At 36.2% G+C, this 13,345-nt stretch overlaps 1 long non-coding RNA gene across 1 annotated transcript; it reads right to left on the bottom strand.

Annotated features, from left to right (window-relative positions):
* Positions 1-10,729: 10,729 nt before the first annotated feature.
* LOC132435623 (uncharacterized) lies at positions 10,730-13,018 on the bottom strand. Its single transcript, XR_009521589.1, has 3 exons — positions 12,946-13,018; positions 11,661-11,814; positions 10,730-10,810 (listed from the first exon to the last, which is right to left on the bottom strand). It is a non-coding gene; the product is annotated as an uncharacterized lncRNA (long non-coding RNA).
* Between the last annotated feature and the right edge of the window lie 327 nt (positions 13,019-13,345).

Raw genomic sequence — 13,345 nt, 5'->3', positions numbered from 1 at the left:
GTCTTCAACTGACTCTCTTATCTGGCATTCATTCATATCATCTACTGGTTCCCTGACCCATACTCTGGATTCCATTCAGCTCTAGCTCTTTGCACTTGGTTGAGTCACTATAGCATTTTTTGTTACTATCAGTGTTCTCCATCTCTCTGAAGTCAGGCAACACATCCCTTATGGCCCTTTCCTCCTCACCCTTTTGAGATCTGCTTTCAGAAAAAAGATCTTAATATGGGTCATTTATAACTGATAAGGGTTGCAAGTCAAAGTCTGTTCACTCTTCCAGAAGAAGTGATATTTTTAACATCATCTCACAATATGGAATGAAGGGTTTTATAAGTTAACAAGTATCAATCAATAATGAGCATATGGGAAAGAAATATTTTTGTATTAAAGAAGCTTACCCAATTTCTAGAAATCACAGCTTACCTTGTTTATATGGACAAATGTATCAACAGTAAAAATATGTTCCACACTAGGTTTCAGCAACTTCCTACCTCTGTGCCACTTTAGAATCAGTCCTGAAAATACTGGGTAGCTCAAATGAACCTGCCAGGTGCCAAAAAGACCATTGCACTGGATCATAGCATTCCATTCATCTCTCACAGCCATACTCAGTATCAAAGTGACTGTGTTACTAGATAGAAGTTAAGTTTACCAAATGTCTAATATCATGAACTGATTTATCACTATACAGTATCTATTATTCTATTAAGAGCTGAAAATCAAGCATTAAGAAAGGTTAAAATCCATGGAACAACTTATAATAACTGACTACTAATTGAATCTGGGTTTGAGTCAAGACAGTCATTCTAGTCCTATGGTATGTGTGATGGAAAGTTTGAATGTCTATTTTTTTAACTAGAGGAAAAATGTTTCCAGTTAGTAAAATTTATTATCATGCATGAGCAAAATTTGAGCTCCTTTGGTCCTAAATGGAAACCAATCTCTTTGGGTACTTAATATATTTTGAGTCCTCATAACACATTCTTTTAAGGACTTTGCATATTTGTCTCACCCAATCTTCAATATAACAAGATGGAAGTACTCTTACTATCATTATTTTATAAAGAAAGCAACTGAGGTGCAAAGACTTTGACAAACTTTCACAATTCAGTGGAGGTAGAATAGGAACCCAGGTAGCATCTATTTTCTCATCAGGACACTCATGGTAGAGTTATGCTCCTTATTACTCTATACTTTTACTTATAGTTTTTTGAGTATGTAACATTTCTCTACAACACTACAAGTAATCTGAGATCCAGACACATCTTTGTTCCACCTTTTATTATGTCAGAGTACCCAATATTTAAAGCCTTTCAAAGAGTAAGTTTTTAAAGATAATGAACACATGAAAAAATATATATATATAAATAAAAGAATTAGTGAATATGAGAAACAGTTATTATCAGTTCCTATGAAAACTTTATGTAAATAATGGACTTGGACCAGAAAAAAAACATACAGCTGCTGGTTGGCCGAGAGTGTCTCTGGCTACTTGTCCTGCTCTGACATTTAGTGAAATGCACTGCAGATGCCTGGTGAACCAGATGTGACACCGTGAAATTCTTGGCTTCCTTTATTGAATTAATTCTACATCAAGCACGTGGGATCACCACAATGTGCTTGTTTATCATTTTTGGAAACTTTGACAAGAGTAATAGTGTAAATTCAAAATGAAATAAACAAACCAGATGTGTTTTGAATGTCTGTTAAGATAAACTTTATTAATAATATATTCTAAAATCACTGAGTTTCCATTATTTCCCATTTCCAACAAATTTTGCCATCTATGCATCCAAAAATCACAGGAGAGTGAATGTCAATTGAATTTAAGCCAGTGTATGGCAGTGTACTTTATGTAATTTCCAAGTCAGAGCATTAGTTTCTTACTGTATATCATTCATTCATTCATTTTTTTATGGACAATTTTAAGCATTGAGGTGGAGCATAGAGGTGACATAGTCAGACATAGCTTACAAAAGTATGACAGCTAAGTGAATGGAGCAGGTAACTGACAGGCAAACTTCAGTAGCAGGTAATGGGTTGTAATTCAAAGTTTCTAAAGCAGGGGAGTTGTACTTTGAAATATACACTTTAGCTCTCAGCTTCCCAGGACAGACTTTTCAGAAAGAGTGTGAAGGCAACAGAAAAAATTACTGATGCAAACATGATGTATATGTATTATGAAGTTTTTAAAATATATTTTTCTTCCTTGAAATGAAGTGCCTAACTTTCCAACAATTGTAAATAATTTTAGGCTCAGCAGTGCTCTCCACAGTGAACATGAAGCAGCCCACATTGCAGCATTGTAGAGGCCAAAGGAGAGCAATTTATCACTTACTGATCTAAGAGGTAAATAGAGGTTATAATCAATCTGTACCTTTCAGAACACTTCAGGACATTAGAATTCATCCCTAAAGGGAATACACTGCAGGTGACTGCTCTTTAAACAATCATGAGGTAGAATTCCATCTGGAAATAAAAGTAACTGCAAAAAGGGTGGGGAGTAATTGTAAGGATAAATTTATTTCATTTATAACAGTGTGCATGTATTTATGTGTACATACATATTTTACTATAGAATAATACACAGAGGAATTGGTTTTATTTCCTGAAAAATAAGATAATTTCATAATCCATGACAAAGACTAATAAGAGGGGGTAATTTGGATGACATTCATGAAAGTCCTCAAGTTCTCCTCTACATGTAAAACTTCTATGTAGTTATACATATAGTTATAGATATACACTGAGAATATTGACATAAGAAAACATTCATCATACAATTTTTATCATTTTCTTTCACTGGGTCTCATGTCTTAGAGTATACCGTGAATTCATTTTTTCAAAATCCTGTTTTGATCTTCTTTCACACTTTTTTTTTCCACATCATTTTTTGGCTCTTCCTTTTCTTTTATCTATTTCATCCACTCTCCCAACACACACACTTAAAAAAATCTTCTGGACTATTTTTAAAAATAAAGAGGCCCCGGAATTGTATGGAGGAGGAGGGTTAGAATGAATCAGAGAGGACATCCGACATGAAGGTTGGCCAGAGATAGAAGTCTACAGAACATCCAATACAGAAGAGCTGGCAGAGCAGCAAACTTCCAAAGGAGGTAAGAGGAGTAATCTTAGCACCAATATAGAACCTGAAAGTCACACAGAGGAAAGACTAACTGGGTCAGAAAATAAAGGACTCAGGAGAGCAATCATTCTTGGCAGGCATCAAGAAGAAGCATTAGCAAATGAGTTCCACAGAGCTCTGACCTCAACATTTCTAGTTTTGAATGGGTACATACCTGATTTCTGCTTTAGAGCTGTCTCTAGTAAGGTAAACAGGGGGGCAACAATAAAACCCTTTGGGATAGTGTGTCTTGAACTTTAATGTGAATGTCAACTTTCCTGGAAAACTTGGTAAAGTGCACATTCAGATTCATTATAAGTCAAGCAGTAATTGAGAGTCTGAATATCCAACAGTTTCCCAAGGCAAAACCACAGGAGTACATTTTGAGTAACAAGGCTCTAAGAAGATGAATTTCCTTTTCAGGGTTTTAATAAAGAAGTAGATAATATATACTAAAGCTCAGTCATCAAACCATTTCTTAACATTTTCAAAAAAATAATTGAAAATCTATTTAAATATTTATTTGCCTTCAGTTTGTCCAAGTAGGAGGAAAATTAATCTTTATTGATACTATGTTATACTAGGGAATGTAAGCACATTGTTTTACATAATATACACAAAAACACTCTGAAGGTTTGCTTATTTTACTGGTGAAGGAAATAGATATTCAGTAAGATTCTGGCACCAGATAAGGCAACCAAAGTATATCTATCAGGAGAAACTTACTAGTCCCTTTAACTTGCACATCTGGTGACACACTCATCTCCAGCATTAATCAGTTTCTGGTGAGAGTCTCCAAGAAGAAGAAAAGCTAGCTGAGGATTTAAGGGAAAAAAATGCCTTTCATTCTTTCTTCAAAACAAGGCTGCATTTAGAATCAGACTGTTAAAGAAGACTGTAATTTTTCAGATGCGTATTCATAATTCATAAAATGTTCCCTTACACAGGAGGAGTAGAGTTTGATGGCCAACAGAATATTATCATTAAGGTATGTTTGAGAGGTAAAGACTAAATGAATCATGGTTCATGTCACAAACTTAAAGGAGGGGCAATATAATTTTATTATTTTTATACATAAATATATTCTTATATATTTTAAATGCAAAATAAATTTACAATTTGGCCACTGATTCAGGTTAATATTTTTTCATAGTTCTGGTAGGATTATGTAATAGCTAATATTTTACATGCAACATAAGATATTTGGGATAAAGTTTAAAAACAAATAAAGTTATTCTTAAAATTTGAGACCCTTAATGCTGGTGTTTTCATGGTATTTTTACCATCACAAGTGATATTCCTATCTCCAATCCACATCATAGAATGTTAGGAGTTGTTCAATTGGCTATATGCAGTAGTATTAAATATTTCATTTCATATTGAGAATGTTTAGAGACAACAAATAAAGCAGTTGCAAAACTACTGCATAGAATACAGAAAGAACATGTAAAAATATAGAATATAAAAAGAACATGTAAAACATGAACTATCTTTGAAATACCAAAAGATCAAGAAAACAATAAAAAAAAGTTGACTTCAATGTACAGATTCCAGAAAAAACAACTTTTAATTTTTATTGATAATGAGAGAAAAATGAATATTTGGGATAACTTAAGATATACATACACACAAAGTTTTTGGATATGAAATATCTAGAAAGTAAAATAATAGCTGTTTTTGTGCATTATTAAACTTTATATTTATGTATTTTTTTACATCTTTATTGGAGAATAATTGCTTTACAATGTTGTGTTAGTTTCTGCTGTACAGAAAAGTGAATCAGCTATATGTATACATATATCCCCATATCCCCTCCCTCTTGAGCCTCCCTCCCATCGTCCCTATCCCACCCCTCTAGATCATCACAAAGCACTGAGCTGATCTCCCTGTGATATGCAGCAGCTCCACACTAGCCATCCATTTTACAACTGGTAGTGTATATATGTCAGTGTTACTCTCTCACTTTATCCCAGCTTCCCACCCCCCTGCATGTCTTTAAGTCCATTCTCTACATCTGCATCTTTATTCCTGCCCCGCAACTAGGTTCATCAATACCGTTTATTTTACATTCTGTATATATGCATTAGCATATGGTACTTGCTTTTCTCTTTGTAACTTACTTCATTCCATATGAGAGACTCTAGGTCCATCCACATCTCTACAAAAAACTCAATTTTTTTCCTTTTTATGGCTGAGTAATATTCCATTGTATATATGTGCCAACTCTTCTTTATCCATTCATCTGTCAATGGACATTTAGGTGGCTTCCATGTGCTGGCTATTATAAATAGTGCTGCAGTGAACATTGTGGTGCATGTTTCTTTTTGAATTATGGCTTTCTCAAGATATGTGTCAAGTAGTGGCATTGCTGGGTCATATGGTAGTTTTATTTTTAGTTTTTTAAGAACCTCCATACTGTTCTTCACAGTGTCTGTATCAATTTACATTCCCAACAGTGCAGGAGGGTTCTCTTTTCTGCAAACCTCTCCGGTATTTATTGCTTGTAGATTTTCTGATGATGGCCATTCTGACCGGTGTGAGATGATACCACATTTTAGTTTTGATTTGCATTTATCTAATGATTAGTGATGTTGAGCGTATTTTCATGTGTTTGTTGGCCATCTCTATGTCTTCTTTGGAGAAATATCTATTTAGGTCCTCTTCCCAGTTTTGGATTGTATTGTTTGTTGTTTTGATATTGAGCTGCATGAGCTACTTGTATATTTTGGAGATTAGTCCTTTGTCAGTTGCTTTGTTTGAAAATATTTTCTCCCATTCTGTGAGTTGTCTTTTTGTCTTGTTTAAGGTTTCCTTTGCTGTGCAAAAGCTTTTAAGTTTCATTAGGACACATTTGTTTATTTTTGTTATTTCCATTTCTTTAGGAGGTGGGTCAAAAAGGATCTTGCTGTGATTTAGGTCATAGAGTGTTCTGCCTATGTTTTCCTCTAAGGTTTTTTATAGTGTCTGGCCTTACATTTAGGTCTTTGATCCATTTTGAGTTTATTTTTGTGTATGGTGTTAGGAAGTGTTCTAATTTCATTCTGTTACATGTAGTTGTCCAGTTTTCCCAGCACCACTTATTGAAGAAGCTGTCTTTTCTCCATGGTATATTTTTGTCTCCTTTGTCAAAGATAAGATTACCATATGTGCGTAGGTTTATCTCTGGGCTTTCTATCCTGTTATATTGATCCATATATCTGTTTTTGTGCCAGGACAACAACGCCTTGATTAATGTAGCTTTGTAGTATAGTCTGATGTCAGGGCGCCTGATTCCTCCAGCTGTTTTTCTTTCTCAAGATGTTTTTTCTATTTAGGGGCTTTTGTGTTTCCAAACAAATTGTAAAATTTCTTGTTCTAATTCTGTGAAAAATGCCATTGGTAATTTGATATGGATTGCAATGAATCTGTGGCTGGCTTTGCGTAGTATAGGCATTTTCACAATATTGATTCTTCCAATCCAAGAACATGGTATATCTCTCCATCTGTTTGTAACATCTTTGATTTCTTTCATTAGTGTCTTATAGTTTTCTGGATACAGGTCTTTTGCCTCCTTAGGTAAGTTTTTTTCTAGGTATTTCATTCTTTTTGTTGCAATGGAAAATGGGAGTGTTTCCTTAATTTCACTTTCTGATTTTTTGTTGTTAGTATATAGGAGTGCAAGAGAGTTCTGTGCATTAATTTTTTAATGTGCAACTTTACCAAATTCATTGATTAGCTCCAGTAGTTTTCTGGTGCCATATTTAGGCTTCTCTATGTATAATACCATGCCATCTGCAAACAGTGACAATTTTACTTCCTCTCTTCCAATTTTGGTTCCTTTTATTTATTTTTCTTGTCTGTTTGCTGTGGCTAAAATTTCCAAAACTATGTTGAACAATAATGGAGAGAGTTGGCACCCTTGTCTTGTTCCTGATCTTAGATGAAATGCTTTAAGTTTTCACCATTGAGAATGACGTTAGCTGTGGGTTTGTAAAATATGGATTTTATTACGTTGAAGTAGGTTCCCTCTGTGCCCACTTTCTGGAGAGTTATTACATAAATTGGTGTTGAATTTTGTCAAAAGCTTTTTCTGCATCTATTGAGATTATCATATGGATTTTATCCTTCAATTTGTTAATATGGTGTATCACATTGATTGATTTGCATATATTGAAGAATCCTACCTTTCCTGGGTAAACCCTATTTGAACATAGTGTATGATCCTTTAAATGTGCTGATGGATTCTGTTTACTAGTATTTTGTTGAGGATTTTAGCAGTGTTATTAGCCTGTAGATTTCATTTTTGGTGACATCTTTGTCTGGTTTTGGTATCAGGGTGATGGTGGTCTTGTAGAATGAGTTTGGGAGTGTCCATCCTTCTGCTATATTTTGGAAGAGTTTGAGACAGATAGACGAAGTCTATCTGTGAAGTCATCTGTCTCCAGGCTTTTGTTTGTTGGAAGATTTTAATCACAGTTTCAACTTCAGTGCTTGTGATTGATCAGTCCGTATTTTCTATTTATTCCTGGTTCAGTCTTGGAAGCTTGTACTTTTCTAAGAATTTGTCTGTTTCTTGGTGGTTGTCCATTTTATTGGCATATAGTTGCTTGTAGTAATCTCTCATGATCCTTTGTATTTCTGCAGTGTCAGTGGTTACTTCTCCTTTTTCATTTCTAATTCTATTGATTTGAGTCTTCTCCCTTTTTTTCCTGATGAGTCTGGCTAATGATTTATCAATTTTGTTTATCTTTTCAAAGAACCAGCTTTTAGTTTTACTGATCTTTGTTATTGTTTCCTTCATTTATTTTTTCATTTATTTCTGATCTGATCTTTATGATTTCTTTCCTTCTGCTAACTTTGGGATTTTTTATTCTTCTTTCTCTAATTGCTTTAGGTGTGAGGTTAGGTTGTTTATTTGAGATTTTTTCTTGTTTCTTGTGGTAGGTTTGTATTGCTATAAACTTCCATTGTAGAACTGCTTTTGTTGCATTCCATAGGTTTGGGGTCATTTTTTTCTAGGTATTTCTTTTATTTCCTCTTTGATTTCTTCAGTGATCTCTTTGTTGTTTAGTAGCATAGGCTTTAGCTTCCATATGTTTGTATTTTTACAGTATTTTTTTCCTATAATTGATATCTAGTCTCATAGTGTTGTGGTCCGAAAACATGCTTGATATGATTTCAATTTTCATAAATTTACCAAGGCTTGATTTGTGACCCAAGGTGTGATCTATCCTGGAGAATATTCTGTGTGCTCTGTGTGCACTTGAGAAGAAAGTTTTTTCTGTTGATTTTGGATGGAATGTCCTATAAATATTAATTAAGTCTATCTGGTCTAATGTGTCATATAAAGCTTATGTTTCCTTATTTATTTTCATTTTGGATGATCTGTCCATTGGAGAAAGTGGGGTGTTATAAGTCCCCTACAATTATTTTGTTACTGTCTATGTCTCCTTTTATGGCTGTTAACATTTGCCTTATGTATTGAAGTGCTCCAATATTGGGTGCATAAATATTTACAATTGTTATATTTTCTTCTTGGATTGATCCCTTGATCATTATGTAGTGTCCTTCTTTGTCTCTTGTAATAGTCTTTATTTTAAAGTCTATTTTGTCTCATATAAGAATTGCTACTCCAGCTTCCTTTTGATTTACATTTGTATGGAATACCTTTTTCCATCCCCTCACTTTCATTCTGTATGTGCTCCTAGGTCTGAAGTGGGTCTCTTGTAGACAGCATATATACAGGTTGGTTTTTGCATCCATTCAGCCAGTCTGTGTCTCTTGGTTGCAGCAGTTAATCCATTCTCATTTAAGGTAATTATTGATAAGTATGTTCCCATTACTGTTTTCCTCATTTTTTTGGTTTTGTTTTTGTAGGTCTTTTCCCACTCTTTTTTTTTTTTTTTTTTTTTTTTTTTTTTTTTTTTTTTGCTGTACGCGGGCCTCTCACTGTTGTGGCCTCTCCCGTTGCGGAGCACAGGCTCTGGACGCGCAGGCTCAGCGGCCATGGCCCACGGGCCTAGCCGCTCCGCGGCATGTGGGATCTTCCCAGACCGGGGCACGAACCCGTGTACCCTGCATCGGCAGGCGGACTCCCAACCACTGCGCCACCAGGGAAGCCCTCCCACTCTTGTGTTTCCTGCCTAGAGAAGTTTCTTTAGCATTTGCTGTAAAACTGGTTTGGTGGTGCCAAATTTTCTTAACTTTTGTTTGTCTGTAAAGGTTTTGATTTCTCCGTCAAATCTGAATGAGATCCTTGCTGTAGAGTAATCTTGGTAATCCTTTTTCCTTTTCATCACTTTTGTCCTTTAGAGTTTCTGTTGAAAGATTAGCTGTTAACCTTATGGGGATTCCTTTGTATGTTATTTGTTGCTTTCCCCTTGCTGCTTTTAATATTTTTTCTTCATGTTTAATTTTTTTTAGTTTGATTAATATGTATCTCTGCATGTTTCTCCTTGGGTTTTCCTGTATGGGACTCTCTGTGTTTCCTGGACTTGATTGACTATTTCCTTTCCCATGTTGGAAATGTTTTAGACTATAATTTCTTCAAATATTTTCTCAAACCCTTTCATTTTTTTTCTTCTTCTGGGACACCTATAATTCAAATGTTGTTGCATTTAATATTGTCCCAGAGGTCTCTGAGACTGTCTTCCATTCTTTTCCTTTTATTCTGCTCTGCGACAGTTATTTCCTCTATTCTGTCTTCCAGCTCACTTATCCGTTCTTCTTCCTAAGTTATTCTGTTATTGATTCCTTCTAGAGTATTGTTAGCTTCATTTATTGGATTGTTCATTACTGTTTGTTTGCTCATTAGTTCTTCTATGTCTTTGTTAAGTGTTTCTTATATTTTCTCTATTCTGTTTCTGAGATTTTGGATCATCTCTACCATCATTACTATAAATTCTTTTTTCAGGTAGTTTCCCTATTTCCTCTTTATTTATTTGGTTTTGTGGGTTTTTACCTTGCTCATTTGCCTGCAAGTTATTTCTCTGTCTTCTCTTTTTGTCTAATTTACAGTTTTTAATGTCTCCTTTCCCTCGGCTGCAGAGTCATAGTTCCTGTTGCTTCTGTTTTCTGCCCCCTGTTGTGAGGTTTGTCCAGTGGCTTGTGTAGGCTTCCTGATAGGAGGGCCTGACACCTGTGTTCTAATGGGTGGAGTTGAGTGTGTTCCTTCTGATGAGCAGGGCATTCAGTGTCAGTCACTGTTAGACTGAAGAACAAGTCCTGAGAGCAGGTGAGGGGATTAAAAAGAGACAGGGTCTGGAGGGTGGTGTATAAGCACACACACACTTTATTTCCCATCAAACCTTTTTTTATATATTGCAGTAGACAATACATGTTTTTGTTAAAATCACCAGACGGAATCATCAGACAGTATTTCCTTAATGTTGAAGTTATAGTACAAAACAGTCTGTGAACTGGGATATAAACATGCGTGAGAACAGACTGTGACTATCGAAGCATGCCAAGGACAAACTATAGTTAGAGAGACCACAAGCGACCTCACAGGCCAGGACTCATATCTTCTCTAATAACTCTTTTGGGTCCTGTCAAGAATTAAGTAGGACTTTGCCATGCTTTAAGCTGTAAGAACTGTGTCAGCTTGCAGCTGGTTCCCGACATGTCCCCCTTCCTTATATTTTAATGTGAGGTGGTAGAGTCTGACTCGGAGTTCTGCAATTGCTCATAAGCCAGTTCGCAGGAGGACTGGAAAACAACAAATACATAACAATATTAAAACATCAATAGCAATTATAGGATAAAGGAGGTTAATAAGAGAACTTGGGGCAAAAGTATATGTAATCTGGGTAAATATGTCTCAAGCAATTTCCACTTCATTTACATCTAGGGGAGCTGCATACTGGATATTTGTGGTATCCTCATGTAAGCAAACAATATCAAGGTATAGATTGGAATGAGACCAAATTCCCAATAAATGATTCTTAATCTGAGGCCAAGGTCACTGCGAATGATTATATGGCTTAGTGGTTATACAGATTGCAGAAAATTCTGCATGACAACACATAGAAAAGGCAGTTTTTAAAGCAGCTAATTGGTCTCCAAGAATAAGAGCAACTTCTTCCAATGCATAAACACAACTTTCTAATTTTCTATCAATAGATTCCTGAGTTTCCAAAACATTAGAGACATTAGTGGCTAAGTTATTCACAAATGTGGCAGTATGGATACTTTGAGTCAGCACAGTAGTGGAAATAGCTACAGAAGCACTGACTGCAATGAGCGCTATAATTCCAGCTATAAGTAGCCCCCAAAATCGTTTGGGCCATTGTAAAGGAAGGGAAAGTTCATGCATGACCTGCAAACCTGAATTAGAATACCAAGGACCTGTAACATTTACAGGGAGCATAACAAAGGGAGGCTGATGAACAAGAATAAATCCCTGATTGGACTCCCCCATGGTTATACAATTTGTCAAATTACAATTATCACAACGTATGTCATAAAACCCTTCTTTTTGGAAAACATACACAGAACCAGTAAGAATAGCATAGGGTGATAGAACACAAGCCATAACAAAAGTGGTTAAGTTCCTAACCGGGTTTTGTTGAGTCACATTCTCTTCATATGGCAGGGGAGGGAATTCACCATCAAGTCTGGATCCATATTGGGGGAAAGGGAATTCACCATCTGGTCCGGATCCATAGAATCTCACGAGGTGCTCAGGTATCCAACAAGGATCTTCAGCGTCCCTAGGAAACACACAAACATGCTCTTGTCCCCATATTAGTACAGGATCTGGACCATTCCATTGATTAGTAAGAGGATCCCACCAACAGACTTCAGCAAAAGGCAAGCCACGATGATGTCAAAATCTTTCTGCAGCTGTCTGTCCTTGCTTATCTATGTTCAAAAAGTTTAAAGTATATAAAGAGTGTCACAATAAATTGTGTGGGGTAGTGGTATATTCCCCCTTCTTTATTTTAAATCCCAAAGAAGATACATCTTCCCCCTGCTTAGAAGCTTGAAATAAAGCAGTTTAGAGTGGAGAAGAAAGACTCAAAGGCAGAGAGGAAGCAGAAGAAACAGGCATAGAACCCTGATCTGCTGAGAGAGGCTCATCAAAAACATTCACTGGCACAGAAGAAACAGAAGAATGTGCATTAGGGGCTAGGGAAGTATCTTGAGTAACAACATGTAAATGTTTTACCCAAGTTAAAGCTTGGACTAAAGCAGTAAATGAAGTTTTATCTAATATAGGGAAGTTTTCAGATACCGCTGGTGCATTCTTAAGGGCTGCAAAAATGCCATCATCAAAATCAGGATTGTGATATCGTTCAGCCTCTTCCTCCAATTTAGTCTCATCCTCTGGGGATAATTTATCATCATCCTCCAGGGACTCTGAAGATGGCATGGTCACCAACAAGGGAGGCACAGTAAGGGAAACAGGTTCCTGAGGCAAATTTTGTAACTGAGTAGCAGAAGGAGAGCAGTGTAAGGACGCTGCTTTAAATAACTTCTGAATCTCATGAGTTGGGTCAAGACAGTCCCTTATCAAATTCCAAAGTGAAAAAGTATCTACAGGAACCTTAGAAGGTCCATGAAGGGAATAGAAAGTTTTCAATTGCTGACCTATTTTTTCCCATGTTTGAATATTAACAGTTCCTCCCTCCGGGAACCATGGACAAATTTCCTGTACAAAATGGAGAAAACGATCAAGCTGTTTCTGTGTAACCTTAATGCCCTGAGTGGATAACAGAGTACAGTAGCTGAATGAAACATTGTCGTTCCTTAGATCCAGTTTGCCCCATTTTTACTCCTGATGAGAACAAAACAGACAGAAAAACTACATCTAAAAGGTCCCCTGGAACAATCTCACTTACGTTATGCATGCATGTGAAGTATCTCCGGGGTCCCTCTCAACAGCTCATGTACTCAGGTCCCTGTTTGGGCACCACTTGTCGGTTGCTGTTAGACTGAGGAACAAGTCCTGAGAGCAAGTGAGGGGATTAAAAAGAGATGGGGTCAGGAGGGTGGTGTACAAGTACACACACACTTTATTTCCCATCAAACCTCTTTTTATATATTGCAGTAGACAATACATGTTTTTGTTAAAATCACCAGACAGAATCATCAGACAGTATTTCCTTAATGTTAAAGTTATAGTACAAAACATTCTGCGAACCAGGATATAAACATGTGTGAGAACAGACTGTGACTATCGAAGCATGCCAAGGACAAACTATAGTTAGAGAAACCGCAAGCGACCTCACAGGCCAAGAC

This window comes from Delphinus delphis, chromosome 12 (genome assembly GCF_949987515.2).
Source record: "Delphinus delphis chromosome 12, mDelDel1.2, whole genome shotgun sequence".
Classification (NCBI taxonomy): Eukaryota; Metazoa; Chordata; class Mammalia; order Artiodactyla; family Delphinidae; genus Delphinus; species Delphinus delphis.
Note: the sequence above shows the minus strand (reverse complement) of the source record. Positions and strands in the feature narration are given on the sequence as shown.